The following is a 13,185-nucleotide window of genomic DNA, read 5'->3' as shown; positions in this document are numbered from 1 at the left end:
GTAAATGAAACTTCTTGACTACTTAAACTCCCACAAAACTATTTTTTCCTTTGAATAAAAGCTTTCGTGGAAATATCGAGTCAATATCCATTTTATTAGCAATCTTCTTTACTTATTTACTGGCTTTTGAATACCCCGTTTCTCTATAACTTTCAAAATATTGAATTTTCAAAGTATTGAATTAATATGTTTACTTTTTTACTAAGAGTATCAAGATGCATATCTTTTGGTTGCAACTTTTTTTCTCATTATATTCACCTTCTTTATTACTTGATATATACCAATTGATAACAAAAACTCAAATTTACCAAGTTCTTCATCTGCTAGGGAATTTGCTTCACTTGCAAATGAATCATCTATATCCTTTTCTATAATTTCAAGCAAAGCTTCTCGTACGTCGGCAAGTCTCAATCTAATAGTGTTAACACTCTCATCACGACTTTTCCAACGAGTTCGAGACAATGACTTATTACTCCAAACTTTAACAACTCTTTTCTAAATTTGCCACCGATTGATAAATCTTGCAAATATAATATACATATATAAGTTGGAGGACTCCATAAAAGCTCTTTCCTTTAACATAAACATGAGCCAAATCAGGAATGAACAATAACAAATTTTAAGTGAAATCAAATCTTAATATATACTATAAGACAGTTGAACTAATAACTTATTAATCAATCACATCACTCTATTTCATCAAATTGACTTTTGATGATGTCATCATTTAGATAAGCTACAAATTAAAAATCTTTATGATCATTATCCAAATATATTATTATATTGATATTTTTATTAATTTGTAGAAAAAGTCTCAATAATTTACACTTGTTAGCCCTGAATACTTAATATATATATATATATATATATATATATATATATATATATATTTTTAGCCATCAACTTGAGAGAATTCTTTAAAATTTGCAATCATTTAATTAATTAAAAAAAGTTCAACATATGAAATATTGTCTACAAAAATTTATTTCAAAACCTAATAACTTATTAACAAATATTAGATTACATTTTTATAAATTATAAATATTAATATTTAGTTTAATATTTAATATAAATATAAATTAAACTCTAGATGCATATCCTAAACATAATAACAGATGACGATATATAACATTATCATTTTAAACTCAATAGGAATTTCAAATCAAGAGTACTAAATGTTATCAAAGAACATAGAAACAATTATAACTGTAATCAAATTATTATAGGACATGTGATTGAAAATAATCTTATGCGTGTTTTGGGTCCGCATCATGATCAAATACATATACTTGAATGTCAAATACGGAATCACAAGTATGTTTATATTTTAATTCTTAAATATTTTTCATAATAATATCATATTATGAGTACAACTGGTTTTAAAATATTCTATAATAGAGAAATTATTATATATAACATGTGCCTTGTGGAATGACTACGACAAACATATCAATCAATATGTCTAAGCTAATAATGACAATGACGAACCTATGATTATTGTACTACAACTTGCAAAATATAACACTTAAAACCGTATTTCTACAAAATTACAGTTTATGACTTGAATATATAAAGATTTAATATTGATAATATCGTAAATCTCGTGTCCAGTGTTAGATATGGTCTAAAATCTAGTTCTACGACTATATAACAAATTCTAATAAAATCAAATTCTAAATTAAACCAATGTGTATGACTAAAATCACCAAATAATAAATTTGGTAATCAAATCAAACTCCATACACTTTTTATTTTTTAGCAAAAACACGATGGAACGTAAGATCTCTAGGCAAATACATGATCTTTGGCTATCTTTGCTCAATCATATATTTATTGTATAATAAAAATAAATTGTGGGGTAAGGTAATCCTCCCCATCTCATCTTCTCCCCCTTCTTCTCCTTTCTCAGCCGCTGGAGTCCACCTGTACCACCCGACCTCCGACTTCCACTACCTGAAATACCTCCAATGGTCACCATCCGACAGCCGCTGCCACCCATCCTCCTTGGCCGTCGCCCATCCTTCTTCTGAAAGTAAGAACCACCAGTACTGGTCCACTGAACAAATACTACAACCGGCTAAATTGCATTTGGGTGTTGTAGTTTGTAATGAATAGATATAGTTTCTAGAGTTTTGCTTGGGATTATTTGGGGGATCGGTAAATATGTATGGTGGCCGGATATGTTATATACTTCTATATATATGTTTGTAATGTATGTATGTATATGTTTATATATGTATGGAAATATATGTATGGTGACCGGATGGAGTATATTTGATGGCGGCCGGAGATGATTTCCGGTGGGTGGTGGTGGTTGAATGTGTATTATTAGACCGTGAGGAGTAGAGCATTATTTAGGCGTTACAATGATTGGAACGCCCCCGGAATGCCCCATCTCGGCCCCGGGGGCGTTCCGTTCCCTTATTTCGCGTGCCCCGTCCGATTTTGAACGCGTCCGATTTGGGTATGGCTTTTGTTTGTTTGTGATATTTTAATTGGTGATGGGTATGGTGTACGTATACATATATATATATATATATATATATATATATATATATATATATATATATATATTTGGGAGTTGCAGGTGAGATTAATTTTTGATGAATGGTATGTTCAATTTTTATATTTGTGTTGCAGGTGGGAGCCGGCGAGGGTTCACGAAGAAGATGAAGAAAACTCCAAGTTTCAATGTATATATTTTACTAGGGCTTAGACTCGCGCGATGCGCGTACAACCTTAAACTTTGATCCAATACCGTAAATATGTATATTATTGAGTTGGACAAAATAACTATATTATTATTATTAGATATCTAAAAATTTATTATCGTCATAAATATTCCCTAAATCGAAAGGACTTCTATATCAGTTGTACAGTTTTGATTTAAAAAAAAAAATAATGTTTCTCATCATCTTCAGCAAATAAATCAATGAACTCAAGCGGGGGTTGGGGTGCCAAGCCTCCCCCAACAGGCGCAAATGCAACAAATTTTTTATAGCCCGGTTGAAGATTTTCCGAGGTTTGTATAGCATATCCCCCTCCAATGAGTAAAAAAAACTCGTATCTTTGCTCGCCAATATATTTATGTATTGTGGTCACCTTCGTTAGTGGTATTACTACAAGTATCAATTCATTGATGCATAACAAATTTACATTTGATTATAAAAGCATTTACGAATCACGATTAATCTCTGTAAGTCTCAATAGAATATGAAATAGGCAAATAGTTTAACTCAGATATATAGTCATCCCAGTATGCATGCTTTCCCCTATATCATTTATACTTCTGAATGGATGATAAACATGATAACATGTGCTTTAATATGACACAATATAAGGGAAATAAATAATATGACGAACAACCTATGGCAACCCAAATGCAGCTAAAAAGCATGTCCAAGAGCCAACAACAACCCTCGACTATTATTTCCAGATATAAATTAGCAGAACCAAAACCATGTGGAAAAAAAAATTCAAATCTGTTTAGTATTTTTACACACAGTTTGCATAGGAAGAACATAAATATTCTCATATTCAAACGAATATCAAGTTGTACATAGTTAAGCCATTCCATCTAAAGTTACTCCTCGATCACTTACACTACTAAAGATAATCCCACTTGCAGCAGTCGGATACTTGACTACTTTTGTTAGCATATAAGATAAATCTCTAACATGAGAGACATTTTTATGGTAACAAATAGCTAATTCAGGTAAACTTGCAATCACATTATCGAGCCAAGCTTCAAGCCAAATCAGTGGTGTAACCTGCCATCACAAATGGCTAATTCGGGAAAACTTGCCATCACATATGTGTTGATTCCCTATCACATGATGTATTCATATTGTTATTCTTACTTTGATCAATGACCTCGATTATCATTTCTAGATAGAAAATTACCTCATGACATGCTTCTCTTCGTGATCTTTGGACAAAACATTGCTTCCCTCATCCCCGTCTTCACCATGTCAAGCATAGCGATCTGTACCCCTTCTGACACCATGATTTGAAGTGCTACCAGCAACGCATGGCCTGGATTTTGTAGTATCCTTTGACTGAACAAAAGAAAACATGAAGTACTCAGACCAGGGATTAAACATGTAGAAGTTTCGAAGAACTGAAGTAGCAGCAGCAACTATCTTTAAGCATGTACATAAGTAAAGTTGAAAAAAAATAACAGTTATAAAAAACTGGAACCACATAGGCTTCATTCATGCCTCGACCAAGTCAAAGCACCTCTTTTTTTCTTTTTCATGCTTGCTCTTAACATTGTGAAAAGTATCTATGAATAAAGATGAAAATTTCATATCAAGACTGACAGAAACATCACATGTATGAAATTTTAAAGCATGTCCTTTTTCTTTTCTCTTGGTTGACATCATCCGACATTCGATACTGAAGTCCAAAAAGTAATGTGATATACGTTTAAAATAGGCAAGAAAAAGGATGCCTATAAATAAATATGACTGAAGAATTGAATGTTTAAGAGCAATATGAAATCAAAAGGCAACAAATAAACTTAATACATTAAACTACATAAAGAAACAAAACAAATAGAGTTTTAGTCAGACACCTCTTACATGTATCATTAGTACATGGCAGCAGACAACAACAGCCCGTCATTCATCATCTACCTAAATTTAAGTTTTGGCAAGCCATGAAAAAGGGTTCCTCATATCATTGCTAATGACTTTCTCGATATAAAGGCCTAATAAAGGCACAAGACAAATATTTCTAAATTACTATGGAAGTAAAATAGAAAAGGACCTAAAAGAAGATAGGTCAAAAGTCCCCACAACGGAACTTTAATGCATGAAACCTCTAAAATCATTCTTATTAAAAAAAATTGTTATTAGAAGGAAAGAATTCTAGTAATCATCTTCGTCACACAAGAACTACAAAATTTGAAACTTTTGGAATAAGTGTTCATAAACCCAAGTCAGCTCCAAGCATATTACCCAGGCCACCCGTACTGCCTGCAGCTAGGTCTTGAAATGTGTTATGAGGCATGAGTTATTTCTCTGTCCATGTTACGAAAAAACTAAATCCAATTAATACAAACTCTACACTTTATGGGAGACTAACCACTATAAAGCACATTTACCTTTTACTGATTTGATGTCTGGCCTACTTTGCAACTTCAATGACACCTACATTAGAGATGAGATGCCTAACTTGGTCAGTGCATGAATGTGTAGTAAATTTGACATGTTTCGCCATCACATATTTATATGTATCTGTCCTCTTATAATTTGTAAACCATCGTTTTTAGTTAGAAACTCTCAATGATATAAATGATTATTTAAATACTGTAATAAATAACAAACTATGTGGTCATCACTAATAAATTAGAGAAGGAAAACAGGAGCCCGAGTACCTGACCCATTTTGCCCATTACAAAATGTGTCCCTACCCACACAGTTTCGCACCATTGGTCAAATATACCAGTACTATATTTGAGAAAATCCGAAAAATGTGGAGTTGTACCAAACTACTTCCCATTTTCTCCCATTACTTAGCCCTGTGTGCCCACCCATTTGCCAAGGCTAAAGTTACTGCTTGATCACTTAACACAATTGAAGATAATCCCACCCATTTGCCAAGGCTAAAGTTACTGCTTGATTACCTGCTGCTTTGGCACATAGTTTAGCCATTCCGTCTAAAGTTACTGCTTGATCACTTACACAATTGAAGATAATCCCACTTGCAGCAGTCGAGTACTCGACTGCTTTTGTTAGCATAGAAGATAAATTCCTAACATGTGAGACATTTTTATAGTGACAAATGGCTAATTCGGGTACACTTGCCATAACATTATCGAGCCAAGCTTCAGGCCAAATCAGTGATGTAACCTGCCAGAGATCAATAAAAGAATGTAAGCAGGTGAACTAAAATAGTAACAGATTTAGTAGAGGCCACAAGATGTGGAGTTAAGTAATGGGTCGAAATAGGTTCCAGTTCGAACCAACTATTTATCACATGTGAGGTGGGTGGACCAGCAACACTTCTTTTTGTCCAATTTTATAAATAATTGATTTGTTAATTACGATTACCAAAAAGAGAATTGCAATTACTTATATAAAAGATTTAGGAGGTTTTATACATTACAAATAGACTTTGGGTGACGTTTAACCCGTGCAACCCATTTCCATTATAGCTAACTTAATTAATTTGGCCCATTTGATCGGTTTGAAATACAAAATTACCGAAATCTTCATTCATGAGTATGCAAGTCATGGAATCTGACCTGTCTCAAAATATCCCAAAAGTGTAAACTCACTGCATCATATTTCTCATTGCTGAATATGAGCAAGTCACTCCCCAAAAACATTTGCAAAATATTGAATTTCCAAAATAAAACCCTCAAGAACCCATCTCGGTTCATTCTGCTTCTAAAATCCATCCCGACAGAATGCTACAATGCCATGAAGTTTTTTTTTTACTAAAACTTGTATAATTAATTTACTAATTTAGTTTTGTAATCAAGTTCAAAAGGTTGCAATTTTGAGCAGAAGTTGCTACGTATTTGGATTGGGTTATTACCTTTTCCCATTTTGCTACCTGTAGGTTTTTCTTTCACTTATGAAACCTTGTTTACAACATCACGTTCTTTGTTCCTTTGCTTCTTCTTCCCTCCCAAAAACGTTCTTTGTTCCTTGCTTCTTCTTCCCTCCCAAAAAGACACTGTCGTTTTTTTTGCTTGCGAGTAGCCAAAACATTCAAAGACTCCCTCTTGGCAACGGTCATTTCCATGTCCCAGATACGGGGAAGGGTGTCCTTCAGATGTATTAGAATCCCCATTCCCGCCTTCCCGGGTAGAAAAAATGCGTTGATCTTTGAGACGATGGGCAATCACATACCTCCATCCCGATAGAATGCAAGCAGACTTAAAAAATAAAGACGTTTTTGCACAATGAGCTTGCTTATGTCTTCTAACCAGCTTTTCTGCCTCTTCAACATCAGGCCTGCATTCCATAAATTACTATGAAGTTTTAAGACACTATATAGTAGAGATGAAACAGAAAACCTGGGACAGGCAGTTGGGTAATGGATTGAACAGGTTTATGGTACTAAGTAGACAGAGCTCGCTCGCTCAAAACACTTATTTCAGATAACCTTTATTTATTAGTACATAGCAGGTAATTCTACTTATTTGATAGTAACGATAACCATATATGCTGACTACCATCCAATAAAAGGTTTTAAGTTTTAAGCATTAAGCATTAAGAAATACAATGCAAACATCTTTTGGCCCGCTTGACGTGTTTCCTATTTTGTTAAAATAATAAAATTTTCCTATTTGACTTGATAGCGATATAAAATATAACCTGGACCAAGCCAGCTGTAAGTTATCAAAACAACTACATCTACATGAGAAATATAGCATAAGGGAAAGTCATCCGTACGGATATCGAATATACCTTGTATTCAATATGAAAGACTTCCCAATACAATGAACATCAGCCGAGCCCTAGCATATGAAATCTAGAATATTTACAAACACATCAATTTCATCTCCATATTCTGTCAAACCAGATACACCAAGGGCTTCTCCTTTCCATCTAAAGTTTGATGCCATAGCCCAATTTCATATGGTAAATCTGCATAGCGTATCACGAAAAGTTAGATGGTAACACTGCTAATAATCTTATTCAAATATCTATCTTGAATAACATAAACTAAAAGAAAACATATAAAAAGTCAATGGGGTTTTGGAATCAAATATGAGATCTTTATAGTTTATATACAATAAGTTAGAGGGGTATATATAGATGTTTTATTGGTTGTAGAAATAATATAAATTCGAAGACTTACACAAAAACTAAGCACCAACTTGTCTGCCGCCTCCTCTTCGTCAGCATTTCTCAAAAACTGATCCCAACCACTTCCCAAATATCAAACGGAACTGCAATTTTCAGACCTGGCCTTACTCCAATTCCTACCATGTAAACATCAAAGATTCCAAGTCAATGCAGAGCCCTCCATGGATTAAAATCCTGCCATATCCTTTCTTACATATCAAAGAATCAAGTTTTTGTGATTTCCCGATGATATGGAATATGAAAAAGAGACCTGTTTTTACTTACTATTTGAGTTTGATGTAATCTTATTATACAGTTTGATAAAACAAAAAATCCTTCACCTGAAGATTATAAACAATATTTACATAAAAAAAATATTAATCTACATATTATAGGATCTGATGTAATCTTTATAATTTTAGTTATTATCTTGGATTAAGATAATAACTAAAATTATAAAGATTACATCAGATCCTATACATATAAAATATTGATGTAGTTAACAAATATAAATCACAACAGTTTCTTACTCAATGTCTTGCAATTGCACATCCATCCTCTGATTTGGGGAACCGTTTTCATCACCAATGATCACATCACCATATCCAGAAACTTTACCAATCACATCTGAAATAATAGATGAACTTAGTTATGCTTCTGTACTCACATATATACGATTATGTAACTAATAAATTGTCTGTAAATATATATATATATATATATATATATATATATATATATATATATATAATTAGCAATACATACCAACTGTGGTGTTGTTTTTGATTTTCGCATCTGTTATATCACTGGAACGAAACGAACCTAAATCCATGAATGGATCCACAGAACTTCTCAATAACCTTCACAGCAGTCAATTTGTGAAGATTTATTTTGTATGGATTATCCAAAATCTTGTACGACCCAACATTCTGATGCACGAAGAAGTTACTCATGCATATCGATCTACCTTCGACCAACAGTTTCTCAAAGGTTGGTATCACATTTTTCCTGACAGAAGCTTGAATTTGTTGACCCTAAAACAAAAAGTTGAAACAAACATAAGTAGTTGTATGTTTTATATGTTCATGAAATCATGAATAAACCATACATTTATCATCTAAGTAAAAATATTTGATTTCTTAAAATGAGCATCTCAAAGCAACGCCTATGTACTGATTTAACATACACGCACAACATGGATCACTTTTAGCAGATTTAACACCTATGTACAGAATCAAATTTATATATATATATATATATATATATATATATATATATATATATATATATATATATATAATCAAAATCAACTTGTAAACATATTAACAAACATCAGTATCTTATGAAATAAAATTTGATTACAAAAACTAACCACTGGGTCCCTTAAGATCATCTCGATGCTGCTGATGTTGTTCACATTGCCATACACAAGTTGTTTCCAAAGCCTGATGACTCTCACAGTTATCGAACACGGGTTGTGGTTTGTGTGAAGTTCGCGTATCATTACCGTTTTTGGAAGCCATGATCGGAATTTGATTTGATGTGTGTGCTATATGGTGAGAAGATAAGTGATGGGTTGTTTTTTATAGACACCAAGGTGGAACTGCCATACGGTTAGAATGATTTAAATTCAAATTCAATATTCAAAATCGAAAAGAGGAGGGAAGAACATGTCGAGTTATAACCGCCATTTTTACTTAAGTGTTTCATCAAATTTGATATGCACATTACACATAGGATCTTTAGTTAACATAATCCTTCCTAAAGCATTTAGAAAAACCTAAGTATAGATTTATATAGTGTATAGATATCATTTTCAATTTAACCCCTAGACTTTCATTTATATACAAAATACACATTCAAGTTTTGAAATTTCTTATTACAAATACTACTTCCGCCATATTTAATTTTTAATATTTATTTAAAATATATTAAGTTTATATTTATTTGCAAAAATGTATTATATAAGTTTATTATATATAATCTAAATATAATAAATTATATGTATAATAAAAATAAAATAAAAAATGGAATGTCCCTAAAGGCATTCCGGGCATTCCTCCACCCCAAGAGAATGAGGGAAATGCCCCTTATGATTGGTGTGCGCCACGTGTCATGATTTGGATAGTGGAGGGGCATTCTATGAATGCTCAACTCCTAATAGTCTTAGAGAGAGAGAGAGAAAGAGGGGATGTGGCGTTCAAAAAAGAGAGAGACGAGTTATATATAATAAATTAATAATAACAATTGTTACATCAAATTGAAATCTGAAAAAAAAGCACGTACCTGTTTCTTGAATCATGTGTTTAAGATTTTTGTTTGTATGTATATATATATAATATATATTGTACAGTATTATATATCATAAAATGATTCCTGGATATAACCAACTAACCAAACGACCTCAATACAATCAAAGTATTCCTCAACATTCCTTTATATTTCTTTTTCTTTTCCCTTTTCCATTCCCTTATATGAACCAAGCACCCCTAAATTCTATCGAAAACTAAATGAAAATAAATTTGATATAGTGAACATAAGTGTAACAAAAATATAATAAAACATGATTTTTAAACAAATTGTTAAATATCTATTAGAGATTTGATTAGAGTTTAACAATTACTTCATCTCAATTTTCAGATTCAGTATCATGACGGATGTTTAACTATCATCAAATTGTAATGTGAATTCAATGTAGATAGCGTGCATTGTTTCCGTGACACACATTTTTTAGGCAGTTTTAGTTTTGTACTTAAGTATTTTGCAATAATAGCTCTTATCATAAAAAAAAAAATTATTAATCCTCCCAACCAAATAGTATAATAATCCTCGTAACCAAATAGTCTAATAATCCTCCTAAATATGAGATGATGACATGTGGAAAAATCAGGGGGCAAGATTAGGAAATAGAATTAGTGGATACCACGTGTCTCCTTCTTAATGTATTAAGATGATTATTAGGCTATTTGGTTAGAAGGGTTTATCAATTTCTATTAAAAGATTTGAAAACTCTAACCGGCGCTAACAACTGTTAAATTCTGTTTGAGTATTTAACGGGGGTAACAATAACAACTACAAATCAGGTCTTTTTTCTAAAAAGGAGTTAGTTCATTTTTTCAAACGAGTGTTGATGATCGTAGATTTTATTTTAGTGTCTTACAAGAGTTACAAAACTGCTATAAATCAAGTCCATTTTTCCTAACGAGCTTTGGAGTGTAGTTTTTGTGTCAAATTAGTATCGTCTATCGGGCGCCCAATTTAACAAAAAACGTTTTTGCCTTATACGTCTAACTAAACTTATCATTTTTTCAGTTATGTTGGCTTTTTATAATTTATTGTACAAATTAATATAGTATCCGCATTCATTCGTCTTTCTATTTTCTACAATGATTTATATGTTACCTTCCATTTCTTTTTGTATTTTAAATAACAATATAATTTCGTTTTCATTCTTCTTTTATACCTTTTTCTCACATTTTTTTACAGTTGCTAAATGATTAACAATTTTTTTATTCTTTCGATTATTAATATAATTGATCATGATGTAAACGATTAATATATCTTACGTTTGTACACGACAATACATTACACGTTCAAATTAATAAGACAATACATTACACATTCAAATTAATAAGAATCAAACGGATATAACTCTTTCGCATATATAAGGTTTTTGAAAGCAAAATTACTTTTTCCGGGGAAAAGCACAGATAACATAACTAATTAGGTTTTAGGTAAAATAAAACAAGTATTAAAGTAAAACAAATAAAACAATAGGTTTTTTTTCATTGAAAATCATCGTGCATCATAAAAATCATAGGGCATCAATTTCTTCGTGAATCTTCGTGCATCAATTTAACCATGATCTAAAGGTCAAAATCTTGTCCTATTTATTTTACTTTAATACTTGTTTTACAATACCCGATCCCTAACTAATTAACTACAAAATAGAGCTAGTAAGGGGATAAGAAGTGTAGAAGGTGCTCGACAGTTTCGAAGTATAGCAATATATTTTTCTATGTAAGTTTTTATCCCAAAGGTTGATTAATATGATTTTTCCCAATCAATTCCTATTAATCAAGTAACCAGTCGATCATCCTTAATATTAAATCTTGCCTATTCATTTTTAAACGCAATGATGCATAAATTGGACTATATTTAATTTTTGATGAGATTTAAAAGTGTTGTTAGTTTAGTGGCGGCTCAATCAAATTGGAGGCCTAATCCAAGTTTTTATTATCGGGGACCTTTTCAAATAACAAAACTATTGATATTCTAAACAGAGTTTACTTTTTTCAACAATGCAAAAAAAATTAACAAATTACAAACACTAATTTGAAATGATAAATCACTCATAATCAATAGACATATTATTTCATTTAACATTTTATGTGATATCTAACCATATAAAATTTTTTCCATAAGCTTTGAAAAACTTGTCTCCATTGAAGCAACTATCACCTAAATGATAAAACTTATTTCTCTAATACTCGTTTTCACATAATCATATGCATAACTAGAAAAATATGAGGCTTTCGGATACTTAAGGCCTAAAGCCCTTGCTTCACTTGCTTTACCCTTAAGCCACTGCTATTGTTGTTCAAGGTAATGGACATGTATTTGGTAACGGTTAGAAGTTAAAGAATACAACACAACAATAAGGCCCTATCTTTGCATGGGGGCATAAGGCAGGTATAGTAGGCCTTATTAAAGAGACTATATTTATTAGGATCTCCGGCTTAGAACTTGAAGAGCTAGGTAAATAGAATGACAACGGAGACAACTATAACTTTTGCCTATTAATTGTTGATAAATTTATTTATTTATTTATTTTTATTTTTTTGATAAAATTGTTGATAAAATTTAATTTACTAATAAACTAATGAATGCAAAGTGTATAGTTACTCTGATTAATTCAATGGAGATAATGACATTTACACAGTTACATATACAAGAGAGACCATGGTACGTGCCGAACAAGAAATTCCAAATAGAAGAGGAATATTTTGCCGGATTGATTATTTAATAAAACGGGTCAACTAAAGGGTTCATCGTTAAAGCAAACTGTTAATTATACTAGTCGTAGTGAGATTAAACTAACAGTTTTTTCTTTAGAAAATAAATTTCTTTCTTGGACGGTTCTCTAAGCTACATTGTCTTTTATCGCACGGCTATTATTGGATATGAATATAGGATGTTTTTGAAGAAATTGGTCATTATCGTTCAATAAGTAAAAAAGATTTAATAAAGTGAGGTGAATGTTACAACTTACAAGCTACAAGCATTATAAATAGAATTAAGCTTTCATATATTTTCAATTCAAAAATACATCAAACTTATAACAACACATGTAAAGTTGATGTTATAAAAGTTTACCTTT

At 31.6% G+C, this 13,185-nt stretch overlaps 2 long non-coding RNA genes across 2 annotated transcripts; one reads left to right on the top strand and one right to left on the bottom strand.

The window, feature by feature from the left end:
- Window positions 1–1,839: 1,839 nt before the first annotated feature.
- LOC122602372 lies at window positions 1,840–2,839 on the top strand. Its single transcript, XR_006324233.1, has 2 exons — window positions 1,840–2,464; window positions 2,641–2,839. It is a non-coding gene; the product is annotated as an uncharacterized LOC122602372 (long non-coding RNA).
- Window positions 2,840–3,495: 656 nt separating this feature from the next.
- On the bottom strand, window positions 3,496–6,640 carry LOC122602337. The gene is made up of 5 exons (XR_006324217.1): window positions 6,547–6,640; window positions 5,630–5,855; window positions 5,108–5,153; window positions 3,904–4,058; window positions 3,496–3,826 (listed from the first exon to the last, which is right to left on the bottom strand). It is a non-coding gene; the product is annotated as an uncharacterized LOC122602337 (long non-coding RNA).
- Window positions 6,641–13,185: the final 6,545 nt, after the last annotated feature.

This window comes from Erigeron canadensis, chromosome 5 (assembly GCF_010389155.1).
Source record: "Erigeron canadensis isolate Cc75 chromosome 5, C_canadensis_v1, whole genome shotgun sequence".
Lineage (NCBI taxonomy): Eukaryota > Viridiplantae > Streptophyta > Magnoliopsida > Asterales > Asteraceae > Erigeron > Erigeron canadensis.
Note: the sequence above shows the minus strand (reverse complement) of the source record. Positions and strands in the feature narration are given on the sequence as shown.